General features: G+C 55.2%; 1 long non-coding RNA gene across 2 annotated transcripts; it reads right to left on the bottom strand.

Annotated features, from left to right (window-relative positions):
* Positions 1-5078: 5078 nt before the first annotated feature.
* LOC113195199 (uncharacterized) lies at positions 5079-12813 on the bottom strand. 2 transcript variants are annotated; one of them, XR_003302372.2, is made up of 7 exons: positions 12633-12800; positions 12057-12225; positions 11348-11493; positions 7553-11240; positions 7065-7438; positions 6164-6329; positions 5079-5727 (listed from the first exon to the last, which is right to left on the bottom strand). It is a non-coding gene; the product is annotated as an uncharacterized LOC113195199 (long non-coding RNA). The 2 variants fall into 2 exon arrangements; XR_003302371.2 differs by having other exon boundaries at positions 6164-7438; positions 12633-12813.
* Positions 12814-12901: the final 88 nt, after the last annotated feature.

The raw sequence follows: 12901 nt of genomic DNA, 5'->3' as shown, positions 1-12901 counted from the left end.
GCTTCTGGAAGTTTCTGCCTTGCTCAGAATGGGCAGGACACACTGACTGTACTTGAGGGTCTGGAGGGATCCACAGGTCAGAGTGGCCTCCTGCTGGACACTCCCCACTGGTCTGAGGAGCAATTCTGTCCCCTGAGCTGTGGGGGATGGCACAGACCCCCCAGCCCACTGCCCCCAAATGGCATTTGGCAACAGAAGCCTGAACATCTGTGTAAGAAAGAGAGACCAGAGGGCGAATAGCAACCAAAACAAATGAAAATAAATACGTAAACCAGAAGACGTGTATCCATTTCCTAGCTGGTCACCAATCATGGTCTGCTCAGTCGGTACCAGGAGAGCAAGTTCTGTCCATTTCCTCATCTTCAACAGTAGCAGCAACATGTCCCCCAACTCTTCCTATTGTAATTTATTCTGCCACCAGTGGAAAGGACACAGTGCAGGAGTTTGACGGAAGGGGCTGATCTGGGCCTTTCTTCCACCCTCAGAGAGAGAAATCTCAGCGCTGTGTGTCTGAGGAAGGGGGTTCTGTGGTTCGCAGTGTTTCCTAACATTTCTGCCCCCCTCCTGCAGCAAGCCGAGGAAGCGGGGGTGTGTCCAGGTTCGGAAGAGCCCCCTGGAACGCGGAACTCACCCCCTTTTCTATAAACCGTGTGCTTTCTAAAGAGAAATCGTTTCTTACTTTTTGAAACTTCTTAATCCAATCTTGAACAGTCACCTGTGATCCCGGTAGCTGTTGCTCTCGGAAGTGACCGAACCAATTCTTACCTCAGCCACCTGCTCTCGGAACCCCTGGGCAACTCCGCCCTCCACCTGGGTCCACCAGGCCTGCGTCCTTCCCTGCCCGCCCCTGGCCCCCAGGAAAGGACATCACCCCACCCCCGGCTCCTGTGCGGGTGAGCTGAGACGCGAGGCCTGCCAGGTCCCCTTTGTGCTTGCTCAAAACCCTTTCCTCCCGGCCAGGATGGCTCTGTACGGTGACGTGTCCAAGCATGCACAGCAGTGAGCACCAGGGTCAGGGGCCGCCCGGGCCCTGCCTCCCTCCCCACCCAGCCCGCACCTTCCTCCACCACTTCACCACCATGCCACCGTCTCACCAGGCTGAAGGAGGCCTGTCCCCCAGCAGGACCCCAGGACTTGTCTTCTGTCTCCTCCAAAAGCAAGGTCGCCTTGCTGTTGCTGCCACACGAGCCACCCCCGACCGCTGCCCCAGAGCGTCCCAAGAGCCCTGAGCCCACTGAATCCTACCTCTTGCCCAGCCCCAGGCAGAGAACACAGGGCCCACGCTGGGGACCACGAGAGAGCAGACCGAACGGGAAGAAGCCACCAGGAGGGACGCAGGGCAGGGGCACAGCGTCCCTAGAGGCTCCTGCCGTCACAGCCTCTCCACCCACTGCCTCCGCTCCACCCAGGACCCTGGTCTCTGGCCGCCCTCCTGCTGCTGCAGCTCGGCCCAGGCAGTCTCGGACCTGGCCGTCCCTGGGGGCTGTGTGGCCTGAGCCCGCCTCCCCGCCCCCTCCCGCCCCAGCCCGCCCTCCTACCCCGTGTTTCGCCAGTTAAGCACCTGCCCTCCCTTACCCACCACTGGTTTGGGGTTGTTAGTTCTGTCTTTTTTTTTTTTTTAATTAAATAAAAACATTTTTAAAATGTTCTCTTCTTGATGCAGGGAGGTGCGGGAAGAGCCCCCCGAGTCTTTGTAGACACTTCGTGTCCCAGGTCCCCAAGACACTGGATCCTCCAAGAGAAGCGGGAGGCTGAGGGGGCAGCTGGAGGTGCTGGCCAAGGCTGCCTTAGCTGGCTGCAGCCTGGCTCTCGGCCACCTCCCCAGGATGTGGACTACCTCAGACTTCTGGGTGGTGCCATTGTGGTAACTTTCCACAGAGATGGACAGGCCACCCTACAGTGTGGGGGGCATCTGGACAGCTGAGTGAGCCAGGCCTGTCCTTGGAAGCTGCAGGTGGGGGCTGGCAGACCAAGCCAGGCCACCAAGACCCCATGTTACCTGGAGGGGTTCTGGGAGAGTCCACTAACCAGACTCCTTTCCCCTCCAAAGCGACTCTAAGAGTGAGATGAGCCCAAGAACCCACATGTAAGCTCTGTGGCCAGGGAAAGTGGCTGGGATCGAGGACAAATGGGCTTCCTGCTGCTGTTGCCTGACCAAGCTACCTGATCCCAGGCTGGGCAGCCAGCTGCCACTTTCCCCAGCCCCGGGGACAAGTGACCTGGGGACCCCCTTGACATCCTGCACCGGCCCCAGCAACACCTAAACCACCAGGTTCACCCCAGGGGTGTGCCATGGGTGGGTGACAGGGTTCCCCTCCTCAGGGGCATGAGAGAGGGTAATCCGTGCCCTTCCCCAGGTATGGCCCACTGCAGCCCAGGGACCTTGACATTCAATTCCACCTCCCCTTCTTGCAGGTCTGTGACCTTGAGTCGTCTTCCTGGGAGCCACAGCTTTGCTGCTCCTCCTGAAACCAAGGGGACAAAACTCTTGAGGCTCTTCCAAGAGAACTTTGTTCCCACGAAGACCTTTCATACCCTGGTCCCAGCGAAGGGAACCGAGAAGGGAGGCTGAGACCCAATGTCCTACACCCTGCCCTTGAGCCTGCAGAGACCGCTCCCTGCATTTCTGGACTGGCTTTTTCATCCTCTTTGCTTTTGCCTGAGAGGCACCTGGGAAAGAGGATGTGCTGAGCCTCCAGGCCCCAGGGCCAGGGGAGCTCAGGTCTTTGCCAGGTCCCACCCACTGACCCCCCCAAGCTGCAGGCTGATTATGCCACCAGCCTGGAGCCAAGGCTGCCTGGAGTTGGCACTTGGTGCTAGAACCTCTCTGTCCCCTGTTTATTCTTAGCACTGAGGAAACTCTGGCTCAGCACAAGCCTCACAGCCATCCCAGGTGAACTCCCATGCCAGTCTGCATCTGGTGACTTGCTCCCACCTCCCGTGGTCACGGAATCATGTGTTGAGTGCAGCAGAAATCTCCAGCTCCTTCACCCGCAGAGTTAGGCCCACAAGAACTGACACGTGCTAGTCCCTAACAAAGAGGCCACTCGGAGCCCCTCCTGCTCAAAAGCCCCTGTTCCATCCTCACTTGTGTTGCTTAGACTGGCCACGTCGTCAACGATCCCCAAATGGACACTGGGCAATAGAAGTTCCTTTCTCACTCTTAGAAAGTCCACTGGCTGGAGCAGGAGAGGTGGTCCACTCCACACCATCATGCAGAGATTTAGAGGCCATGCTGTGGGGGTCACCCTGGGCGTGGACACCCATCTCCATGCAGACAGAGGGCAGCTACAGTGGATGATCTCAGGGGTGGAGGTTCGGTGGGAGATTCCAATGGACCAGGAAGTTGGGGCCCCACCCTCTGTCCACGCAGTCCTGGTCGGAACTCAATCACATGTCCATGTGTAAGAGCAAAGGGATGTGGGATAGGCAGTCCAGCCAGCAGGGAGAGGAAAACAGGGAAGAGCTGGCCAGTCTCAGGCCTCCCTCCTTGGCCTCCTCCCCCCAAACTGTTGGGCAGTACCCACTTAAAAGTGAGACCTTCACCAGGTATAGTGGCACAGGCTTGAAATCCAGCAACTCGGGAGGCTGAGACAGGAGGATTGCAAGTGTCAGGCCAGCCTCCACAACTGGGGAGACCCTGTCTCAAAATAAAAAGTAAAAATGGCTGGAGATGTGGCTCAGTGGTTGAGTACCCCTGGATTTCAACCCCTGGTATTGCAAAAAGAAGAAGAAAAAAATAAAGATACCTGAGTCTGGGACCACGTCACTCTCTGTATTCTGAGCCCTTTGGTGCAACTGGAACCTTCACACCACCCCCTCGAAATGATGTATTTCCAAATGTCTATAATGCTGCAGCTGAGTGCCCCACACCAGCCCAATTATATAGTAAGGAAAAACAAGGCACAGAGAAGGGGGTCACTCGTGCCCGGTCACCGAGCAGGCTGTTGGTGATTGCCTCTGGACTGTGCAGCTGTTTAGGACAACTCATCCGTTTTCCCAGCATGCCTTTTCCCAGCCATGTGTTTAGATTTTTGCCTTTTTCCTCTTCACTCTTGAGCCTCCAGTTTCAGAAATAGAAGTCGGGGGTTGAAGAAGAAAGCGGGAAAATGGCCGGTCAGGAGTGAAGCGAAGCCTTGAATGCTGATGGAATTCAACAAACCTGGGAGCCTGGCCCGGCTTGACACTGGGACTCAACGGCTCAGTGGTGTCTTCCCACAGCCGGCAGCTGCAGCGGGGTGGCCGAGGGCCAGAGAGATGGCGATCGAGCCCCAGCTCCTCCTCCCCTGTCCCCAGGGCCACCGTGGACAAGTTCCCCAGCCTCTCTCAGCCCTGTTCCCTCTAAGGTACCACCTCCCCCCAAGGAGTGTTAGGACAAGGACATAAACTTGGAAACATTCATAAATACCCCGCAAGAGGTATTTATAAATATACCGCAAGAGGTATTCATAAAAACCCTTCAAGAGGGTTTGTTGATAGCACTCCAGGAGTTTCCCACAATGGATTGTTCTAGAACAGCCTGTGGAGGGGGTGCCTGGGCCATTGGTCTTTGGTTTAGGAGAAACCCACATCCCAGCTGTGTGGCTGCCCCTGGGCCAGTCTTCCCGCTGCCAGTTTCTTCTCCAGCTGATGTCCATTCATTCCTGTCACCGGTGTCTCCTGCTGGGGACTGGTGGCTGAGGTTCCTCATAGCTGCCGCTTTCTTTGCAGGCCCTGGGAGCCCCCCCCGCACACCCCACTGGAGTGTTCTTAGTCTCACAAAGTTGAGGATGAGCTGTAGGAGCCCAGTCCTGACCCGCTCCCAGGGACCCTGAGTGAGACTGCACCCAGAGGTGCCCTGGGTCCCAGGTGTGCAGCCGCCTGAGCTGGTGCCCAGGGAGGAAGGGGGAGGGAAGGAGGGAGGCGGGGAGTTCAGAGCGCCAAGTCACACGACTCCGCTCCCTGCACCAGTGCCCAATATAGAACCTGCTGCCCAGCCCCAGTGACTGGACAGGGGAGGAAAGGAGAAGCGTGGCTCTGGGGCCTTGGAATTCAGAGATGAGGCAGAGACTCCTGATACGGATATTTTTAAACTTACAGCTTTAGACAAAATTACAGAACAAACAGGAAAACAGAAGTCCAGAGTCAACCACCAGCCCCCACCCTGTGCCTACCAGCAAGGGAAGGGCTGGTGGACCTCTCTCCTGACCTTTGTCCCCCGAGAAGTGTTTTAGAGGACACAGTAACACTTATGAGACACCCAGGACCCAAATTGTTTATGGCAAATTAAGCTGCAGTAGCCTAGGTTCATTAAAAAAAATAATAACAATATATATGCTTTTCTAATTCAAAGATTGATACATTTTACACACACCCTCCAAAATACAAAAAAGTTCAAGCACTAGGGGTCAAAGTTCCACTACTCACTAGATGAGCGCAGTCAACAATTCACAAATAGGAAGGGGGCACTATGGCTTAAGACCCTCCACCAGAGGCTCCATGGCCGGGGGCTGGAATCCCTGGAGACCCATTTACTCACACACTTGGCAGCAGAGGCTGGCAAACTCAGCACCTCCACGTGGCCTCCGTGTGGCCTGAGCCCTGGTGCCTGGCTCCCAGTGTCCTGAGATGAGAGCAAGGTGGCAATCTCAGAAGTCCCGGGACCCCACTGTTGCTTCAGGTAATGAAAAGCCTGCTCGGGTTCCAGGGGAGAGAAAGTGACTTCAACTCTTGGGGAGTGACTAGGTTCTAGAAGGAGACATGGGAAGGGAAATGGGGCTGTGGTCATTTTTCAGCCTGCCCACAGGTCTCTCTCTGCTACCCTCCCTGGCTCTGGGCTCCTTCTGCACCAGCCAACCCTCCCTCCCGTCCTCCAGCTCTGCTGAGCCTTCTTCCTGCATCTTTGACTCTCTCCACCTCCTGGGATAAATGATCCCATGCGCCCCCCTGAGGACACTGCTCCCTCCGCCCTCCCTGGAGAAATTGGCCTGTTCTGCAAAGGTCCCCCAACAGGTTCCCAATAGAGCACCCCCAGCAGCCCAGCCCCTCACTCAGTGCCAGGAGTTCCCCACTAACAAAGGAGAGGAGGCTCTGAAGAAGCTCAGGGGGTGCCGGGGAGGCCTAGAGCAGATAAGCTTGAGATGTGAGAAACAGCATTCTGTATGAGAGCCGGCGATGAACTCACATCCTTGGACTTGGACTTGCAGAAGAGAGGTGTTGGAGCCTTGGGGAGGAGTCTTTTCGGGGGTCCTGAAGGCCTTCCCAGCTCTGTCATTGCTCCCAATTCCTCCTCGATCCCTTCTATTTAATTAAATCACTGCCTTGGGCTCACTGTGGTCTATAGGCATATCCTACATTGCAAAAATTCAGTGTCTGAATCTGAACCCATCTGCTTAAACCCGCTGGACTGTCTGGTCCTTATCAGTAACCTCATGTCCACCCAGGCCTCTGTCTGCCACCCTCACCCCTTCCTCCCACACCAAGTCTCCCACCAAATCCCTTTGGGACCACCGCCTGTGGGTCTTGCACACAGATCCCTTCCTGCTTAGTCCCCCCACCAGCCCTGCCTTGGTCTGGGCGCTCAGTGCCTGCAAAGGCCCCTTGTTATCTCAGCCCGTCCGTCCCCTTCATCCCTCACCTGCTTTAGTGCTGACCCAGGTAGACGTGGACAGGATGCCCAGTATGAAGCTCCTGGTGTCTTGGGAAACAGACGCACTCCATTTCCCCATGTGGTTGATAGAGCCCTGTGGGGTCTGGTCCCAGCTGGCTTCCTTCCCCCGCCTCCTCTCCCCCCTGATCCTCGATCCTCAAACCCGCCAGGACCTAACCACATATAAATGGTCTGGGCCCCTTTTTTCCCTGCCTTAACCCCTGTTCATCCTCCATGTCATCCGCGAGCTCCGTCCTGGCCCACCCCCTCCAGCATGGCCACCACACAGAGGTGCGTCAGGGGTACCCATGACCACCCTCAAGTTGTCTCAATGATTCATTCGAAGGACTTACAGAACCCAGAGAAGCTGTTATGATCCCAGTTCTGTCTACTACAGTGAAAGGACAAGATTCAAATCAGCGAAGGGAAAGGGTACCTAGAGCAGGGTCCAGGAGAGCCCAGGGGAGCTGGCAGCTGTCCTCCCCAGCAAAGTCCACGCTTGATTCTGCAGGCAATGACGTGTGACAACACCTGAAGAACCGCCCACCAGGAAAACTCATCTGAGATGAGACTTTGTGTTCGGGGGTTTTTACTGAGAGTCATCACCTAGGAACAGAGTGCCTCGTGAATGGCCTTAGCTACTCAGTCTCCGGACTCCCATCCCAGAAGTTAAGCTGTGTGGCACGGGCCAGGGTCCTCCCCACAAATCCCACTGTTCACATAAGCAGTGGGACTTGGTATGGCCCAAGTCCCAGCTATGGAAAAACACTTGTATCAGGCAGCATATTCCAAGGGCTTAGAAATTGTCACCTAGACCAAAAAGAAGAAGAGAAAGAGGAAGGAGTTATTACCTAGCGCCAGTTCTTTCTTAGAAATGTGCAGGGTTTGGACGACCCAGGCCTGCAGAGTTAATGCTTTACTGACCACCTGTGTCCCCAGCCTGCTTCCTGCTCCCCTCTCTCAGAGCTGCTATCACAGAGGAAGGATTATGTCCAGTTCTGCCACGGGACTGTGGGCTCCTCGAGGACAGACCTGGTGTCTTCCTCTTGTTCTTAGCCCTAAGATGATCAGTCAATGTTTGTTGAGTGAATGACTCCATCCATCAATGACAGTGGCAGTCGTAAAGTAATTTTTCCCTAACTCCATCACTACCTCTTCTGCAGGATTCAGCCTTGTTGTCAAATTCCCCCACAATCATTCCCAGAGGAATGGTAATGAGGAAGATGGCCAACGAGGATTTCCAAGAGCTCATCAGATAATCATTCTCTTGGCTGGGGAGTAATCACCATGATCCTTTCATTCTGGCCTGCTCAATGACGAGCTGTCTCCTATTGCTGCGCAGGTCAGAGGCACCACACAGTGCACACCCTGCCCCCCAAAGGGCTTCTGGTGAGGGTGCACACCACCGCCTCCATGTATGCGTCCGGTATATGCACATACGTTATTGCATTTAATTCTCGCCCTAGCCCACAAGGTTCTGTGAGCTCCGTGAGCAAGGACACAGGCTCAGAGAGGTGACCCATCTCTCATGAGGCACACAGTCAGTCCACAGCAAAGCTGGGCTACAACTAGCCCTTCCAGCAGCCCTAAGCTCCACACACCTGTCTCTTCATTACGCAGGCTAGATTTTGGCCACATCCTAGGCATGTCCTGTACAATTGTTCACTGCATCTTTTTCTTTAAATTGATACTTTTTTTTCTCCCTTCCCCTGAAGAAATACTGTTAAAGACATCATCGTTTTGATACTTCTGGTCCACATTAGGGACTCTGGTCCTTGTACTGTCCTCCCCAGGGGCTCACGCGATGAACTGTGTGAACAGGCCTCAGGCACAGGGCTCCCAAGGGCTCTGTGGAAGCAGACGCAGCACAGAGGCATCACCAGGGCCCTGTGTCCTGCCTGGAGCTTTGCCCACCACTCTCGGCTCAGGGAGTTCTGTCCTGGGAGGCCCCAGCCCCTCCTCAGACAGGCTTGGTTTGATGGCTTTTCAAGGGCCAGGAGTCCTGGGGAGGATCTCACCCATTTGGCCCCGGCAGGACCCGAGCCCTGGCCGGCTGTGTGGGCTGGAAGGCTCAGGGGGGTGTGAGAGAAACAGGGAGGAGGTGCCTCTGTGGGGAGGGCAGTCAGAGAAGACTTCCAGGAAGCCTGGAAGCTGGGAGAGGTGTTGTCCAGGAGGGATTGGGGCACATGAATAGGAGGAGGACATCTCAGTGGTCGTGAGCTGGAGAGGAGCCCCCCAAAACTTCCTGAGTCCAGGGATTTCATCCCATTTCCTCTCGGTCCATCGAAGGGCCTTGTGTTTTATTAGGTATGCTTTTTCCCTCTAGCTGCTCCCCTGCCTCTGCCTGCCTCTGGAGCAGGAGCTCTGGGAAGGGCATTGGGGGAGGAGCAGGTGACACACAGACCTGGGTCCCTCTGGGCAGAGGTTTGAAGGATGCAACTGAGGATCAGGAGCCTGATGCCACAGGGGACCTAATTTAAGGAGCTGGGAGGGAGAGGAAGTGGTCAGGAGATTAGGGCAATGGGTGGGGCCTTGCTTGTGGATGGTGTTTTAAGGTGAAACCCTCAGAGCCACTCCTTCTCCGAATTAAGCCTGAGTTCAAAATCAGATCAGCATGTGACCAAAGAAAGTGTGGGGGGGGCCCTGGCCCCCGGGGTTTAGAAGAAATCCCACTTCTGAGAGACGATGCTTTTCTTCTCCTAGTTCTGTTCTGGTCCTTCTTAGGACAAATGAAAACCGATTCACCTTGCCTGAGCTGAGTGTGGCCCATCCACTTTGAAGATGGTGGGAATGTCAGATCTCAGGAGCAACTTCCTTTTGAACTTGACCTCCCAAGGGATGACTCTGTCCTCCTAAGACATTCCTCAGCACCTAAAGGCATATTACCCATTAGTCCAGGGGGTCCCAGATAGGCCCCTGCTGCCACTTCTTAGGTTACTGTGATCTTAAACACATGGAAATGTCTCTTGGGTCACGTGACAGAGTATTTGAGATTCCCATCTCCTTCCTTTAGTTTATCTGTCCATCCATCTATTCATCCGACAGACATTCAATAAGCATTTACGAAGACTCTACCCTAGGTTGTGACCTGGGCTGGGCCCTTGAGGGGATCTAGAACAGAGATATAGCAAAGTCTCAGTGTCCTCGCCTTCCAAAAGCTTATCACCCATCAGGGAAAAAAACATCTGTCGTCTATAAATAGCCACAATAATCATAACAGCCTTCTGGGATCGATTGCTTGCTGTCTTAATCAGGCTGCCATAACAGAGCACCAGACGGTGTGCCTTCCACCACAGAAATGTCTTCTCTCCTGAGCTTGGAGGCTGGCAATCTGAGATCGAGGCACCAGCATGGTCGGGTTCTGGTGGGGGGCTCTCCAGACAGCCTCCTCCTCCCTGTGTGCTTATGCGGAGAGACTGAGGCAGCTCTGTGGTCTCTTCTGAAAACTCCCCCTCCGTGACCTCATCTAAACCCATTACCTCCCAAGGCTTCCTCTCCAGATACGAGCAGGGTGAGGGCCAGGGCTTGGACATGTGGATTTCAAGGGACACAGTTCGATCCATCGCATCTATCTTGGGCTAAGCTGCTAAAACGCATCATCTCTAATCCTCCCACCAGCTCCCTCCAGGCCCATTGCCCTCATTTTACAAAGGAGGAAAGGGCAGCTGAGAGAACTTCTGGACCTGCTGGAAGCCACACAGCTGGAGACCAGCCAGCAGGGTTTGATCCTGGGCCTGGCTCCATCCCAGCCAGCTCCTGCCCACTCACCCGCTGCCTCCCTAAGACGCTCTCCTGCCTGATGTCCTGGAAAGTGGAGCATCTGAGCGGAGCATGAGGAGGTGTCCCTGCCCGGGCTCCCAGCAGATGCGGGTGGCCATGGCCACTGACACCTTTCCTGGTCCAGCAAGGCTTGGGGTGTCTGGGAGGGCAGACAGACAGCTTGACAGTGGCCCCTGTGACAGAAAAGGTCTGCTAGAAGAGATCTAGTAAACAGGGAGGCGAAGGAGGCCGGCCTGCCATCGCCAGAGCTGCGGGCCAAGTGGTGCGAGGCACACAAAGACGACTTCAAAGGAAGAGGCCATCAATCTTTAATGCTTCCACTCACGCTGGGCTGAGGACTTGGCATACACCGCCCCCACCACCACCGAGGCAAAGCGCCGCACAAGTTGCTCCACACTGCCCTCTCGCAGAGGCCGGGCTTCTTTGATGAGACCATGAAGTCACGGCAGCCGACGTCAAGTGAGCACCAGGAGCCGTGCATGTTCCAAGACCTCCGGAGGCAGCACAAGACAGCCCCAGCTGCCCTCCTTACCGGGAAAGGCATTTGCATTTCTTCAAATGACCCCACGCTTACTCACGATGCCATCATTAAACAGCTTCTTTCTCCATGTTCTGTCTTTACACACCAGAAACGTCTGGCTCCCCAGCTGCTGCTGTCCTGGGGTACATGGCGTGCAGTGGGGAAGCCCAGGTGACCAGCATCCCGAGAGCCCAGTTTCTGAGAGTTCTCCATGGAGAGGAGCCACCTGCGTGGAGCCAGAGGGCCCCTCTGAGCTGAGCAGGGAGTGGCAGGTGTCAGTGGGTACTGGGCATTCACTGTGGTGGACTAGCCCTACAGGAAACACAGGGGAGGGGCCGGGGGGAAGGGGAGCAAAGATGAGACCATTTTTTGAGAGAAGCTCTTAGAGATCATAATCTGAGTTTTGACACTCGCTGTACCTTTTCCTGGCTGTGTGAATTGGGACAAGTTACTTCATGTCTTTGAGCCGGTGTCCTTATCTAAAATATGGGAGCGATCGTTGTTCTCACCCCATGGATTAGTGGGAAGATCAACTGTGACGACATGAGAAGCCTCAGCAGAATGCCTGGTGGAGAGGAAGCACCCGTCAGTGTTAACGTTCTGCGACTCCAAGAATGTCTCTCCACGCACTAGGAGAGTCTTTCTGTGAGCCTGTCAACCTGAGGCCAGGATTCTGAAGTTTGAGGCCCTGCCCAACTCAGGCTCTCTTCCTGGTCATGCATCAGCCTCTTCGATACACCCAACAAGGCCTGAGCAGAGACAGAAGAGAGAGCAGAACCCAGGAGGCACGTAGGAGCTGAGGGCCAGCCCAGGGAGAGGAGGTGGGGCAGAACCCTTGGACAAGGGTGTCTAATCCTCTTCTGTTCTCTGCTGTGAATGTGCACCCACTGGCCACAAATCAACCTACTGCCCTTCTTTTTTTTTTTTTTTTTTTTTTTACATAAACGCTTTCTTTGTACATGAAGGCATAAATGGATCATCCTTATTTTCCACTTATAAAAGGCAAAACTAAGGACATGCCCTGGCACACAGCGGCAGCCCCATGCAGCCGGGCTCTGTGTCTTGGGTGGGGTCTCTCTTCACTCCGGAGGGTAGTTTGCAAGCTTCAGAAAACTGTTGAAGACTTACCCCAAACAGAACTCTTCTTCTGGACCCAGGAGTGGAGAAGAGGGTTGAAAAGGAAATAATGTGGGGCTGGGGATGTGGCTCAATCGGTAGCGCGCTCGCCTGGCATGCGTGCGGCCCGGGTTCGATCCTCAGCACCACATACCAACAAAGATGTTGTGTCCGCCGAGAACTAAAAAAAAAATAAATATTAAAAATTCTCTCTCTCTCTCTCTCTCTCTCTCTCTCTCTCTCTCTCCTCTCTCACTCTCTCTCTTTAAAAAAAAAAAAAGAAAAGGAAATAATGTGACCACAGTGGGGTGACAGCTGGGGAAGGCCAGGCCCGGGAGCCAGCCGAATCTTCCTGCAGCATGGGGGACTACGTGGGCCTGTGGCTAAAGTGCTTGCCTGGGAGGTGGCCTCTGAGATGACCCTAGGCAGATTCCTGGGTTCCCCAGATCCCCAGGATGAGGGCCCGCTCTCCCTGCCTTGGTGTCTGTCCTGCAGTGTGAGACCAGGAAGCCATGCCACCTGGGTCTCCCAGGGCCCTGCCCTTGCCAGGCTGTGCCTTGCAGCCCAGAGCCGGCAGATTTCACACACCTGGTGGGCTGTCGCCTTCCCCGGGCCGCTGCCTTGCGCCCCTTCCCAGCTCCACTCCATGGAGGTCTCAAGTCACCATCTAGAGCCTTCTCTCCTTGCCCCGCCCCAGGGTATTTCTGGCTTCCAGAGGGGAAGAGGGCCCTGAAACCCGAGCAGAAGCCATCCCCGGTGACACACCCAGGGAGCAGCATTAATAGAAGCCTTCCTCAGGCCCCTGACACGTCTGGGCAGCTGCTCGGCCCTGTCCAGCGTCCCTCAGCCCCAAGGCC

The sequence above is a fragment of the Urocitellus parryii genome, chromosome 7, assembly GCF_045843805.1.
Source record: "Urocitellus parryii isolate mUroPar1 chromosome 7, mUroPar1.hap1, whole genome shotgun sequence".
NCBI lineage: Eukaryota > Metazoa > Chordata > Mammalia > Rodentia > Sciuridae > Urocitellus > Urocitellus parryii.
Note: the sequence above shows the minus strand (reverse complement) of the source record. Positions and strands in the feature narration are given on the sequence as shown.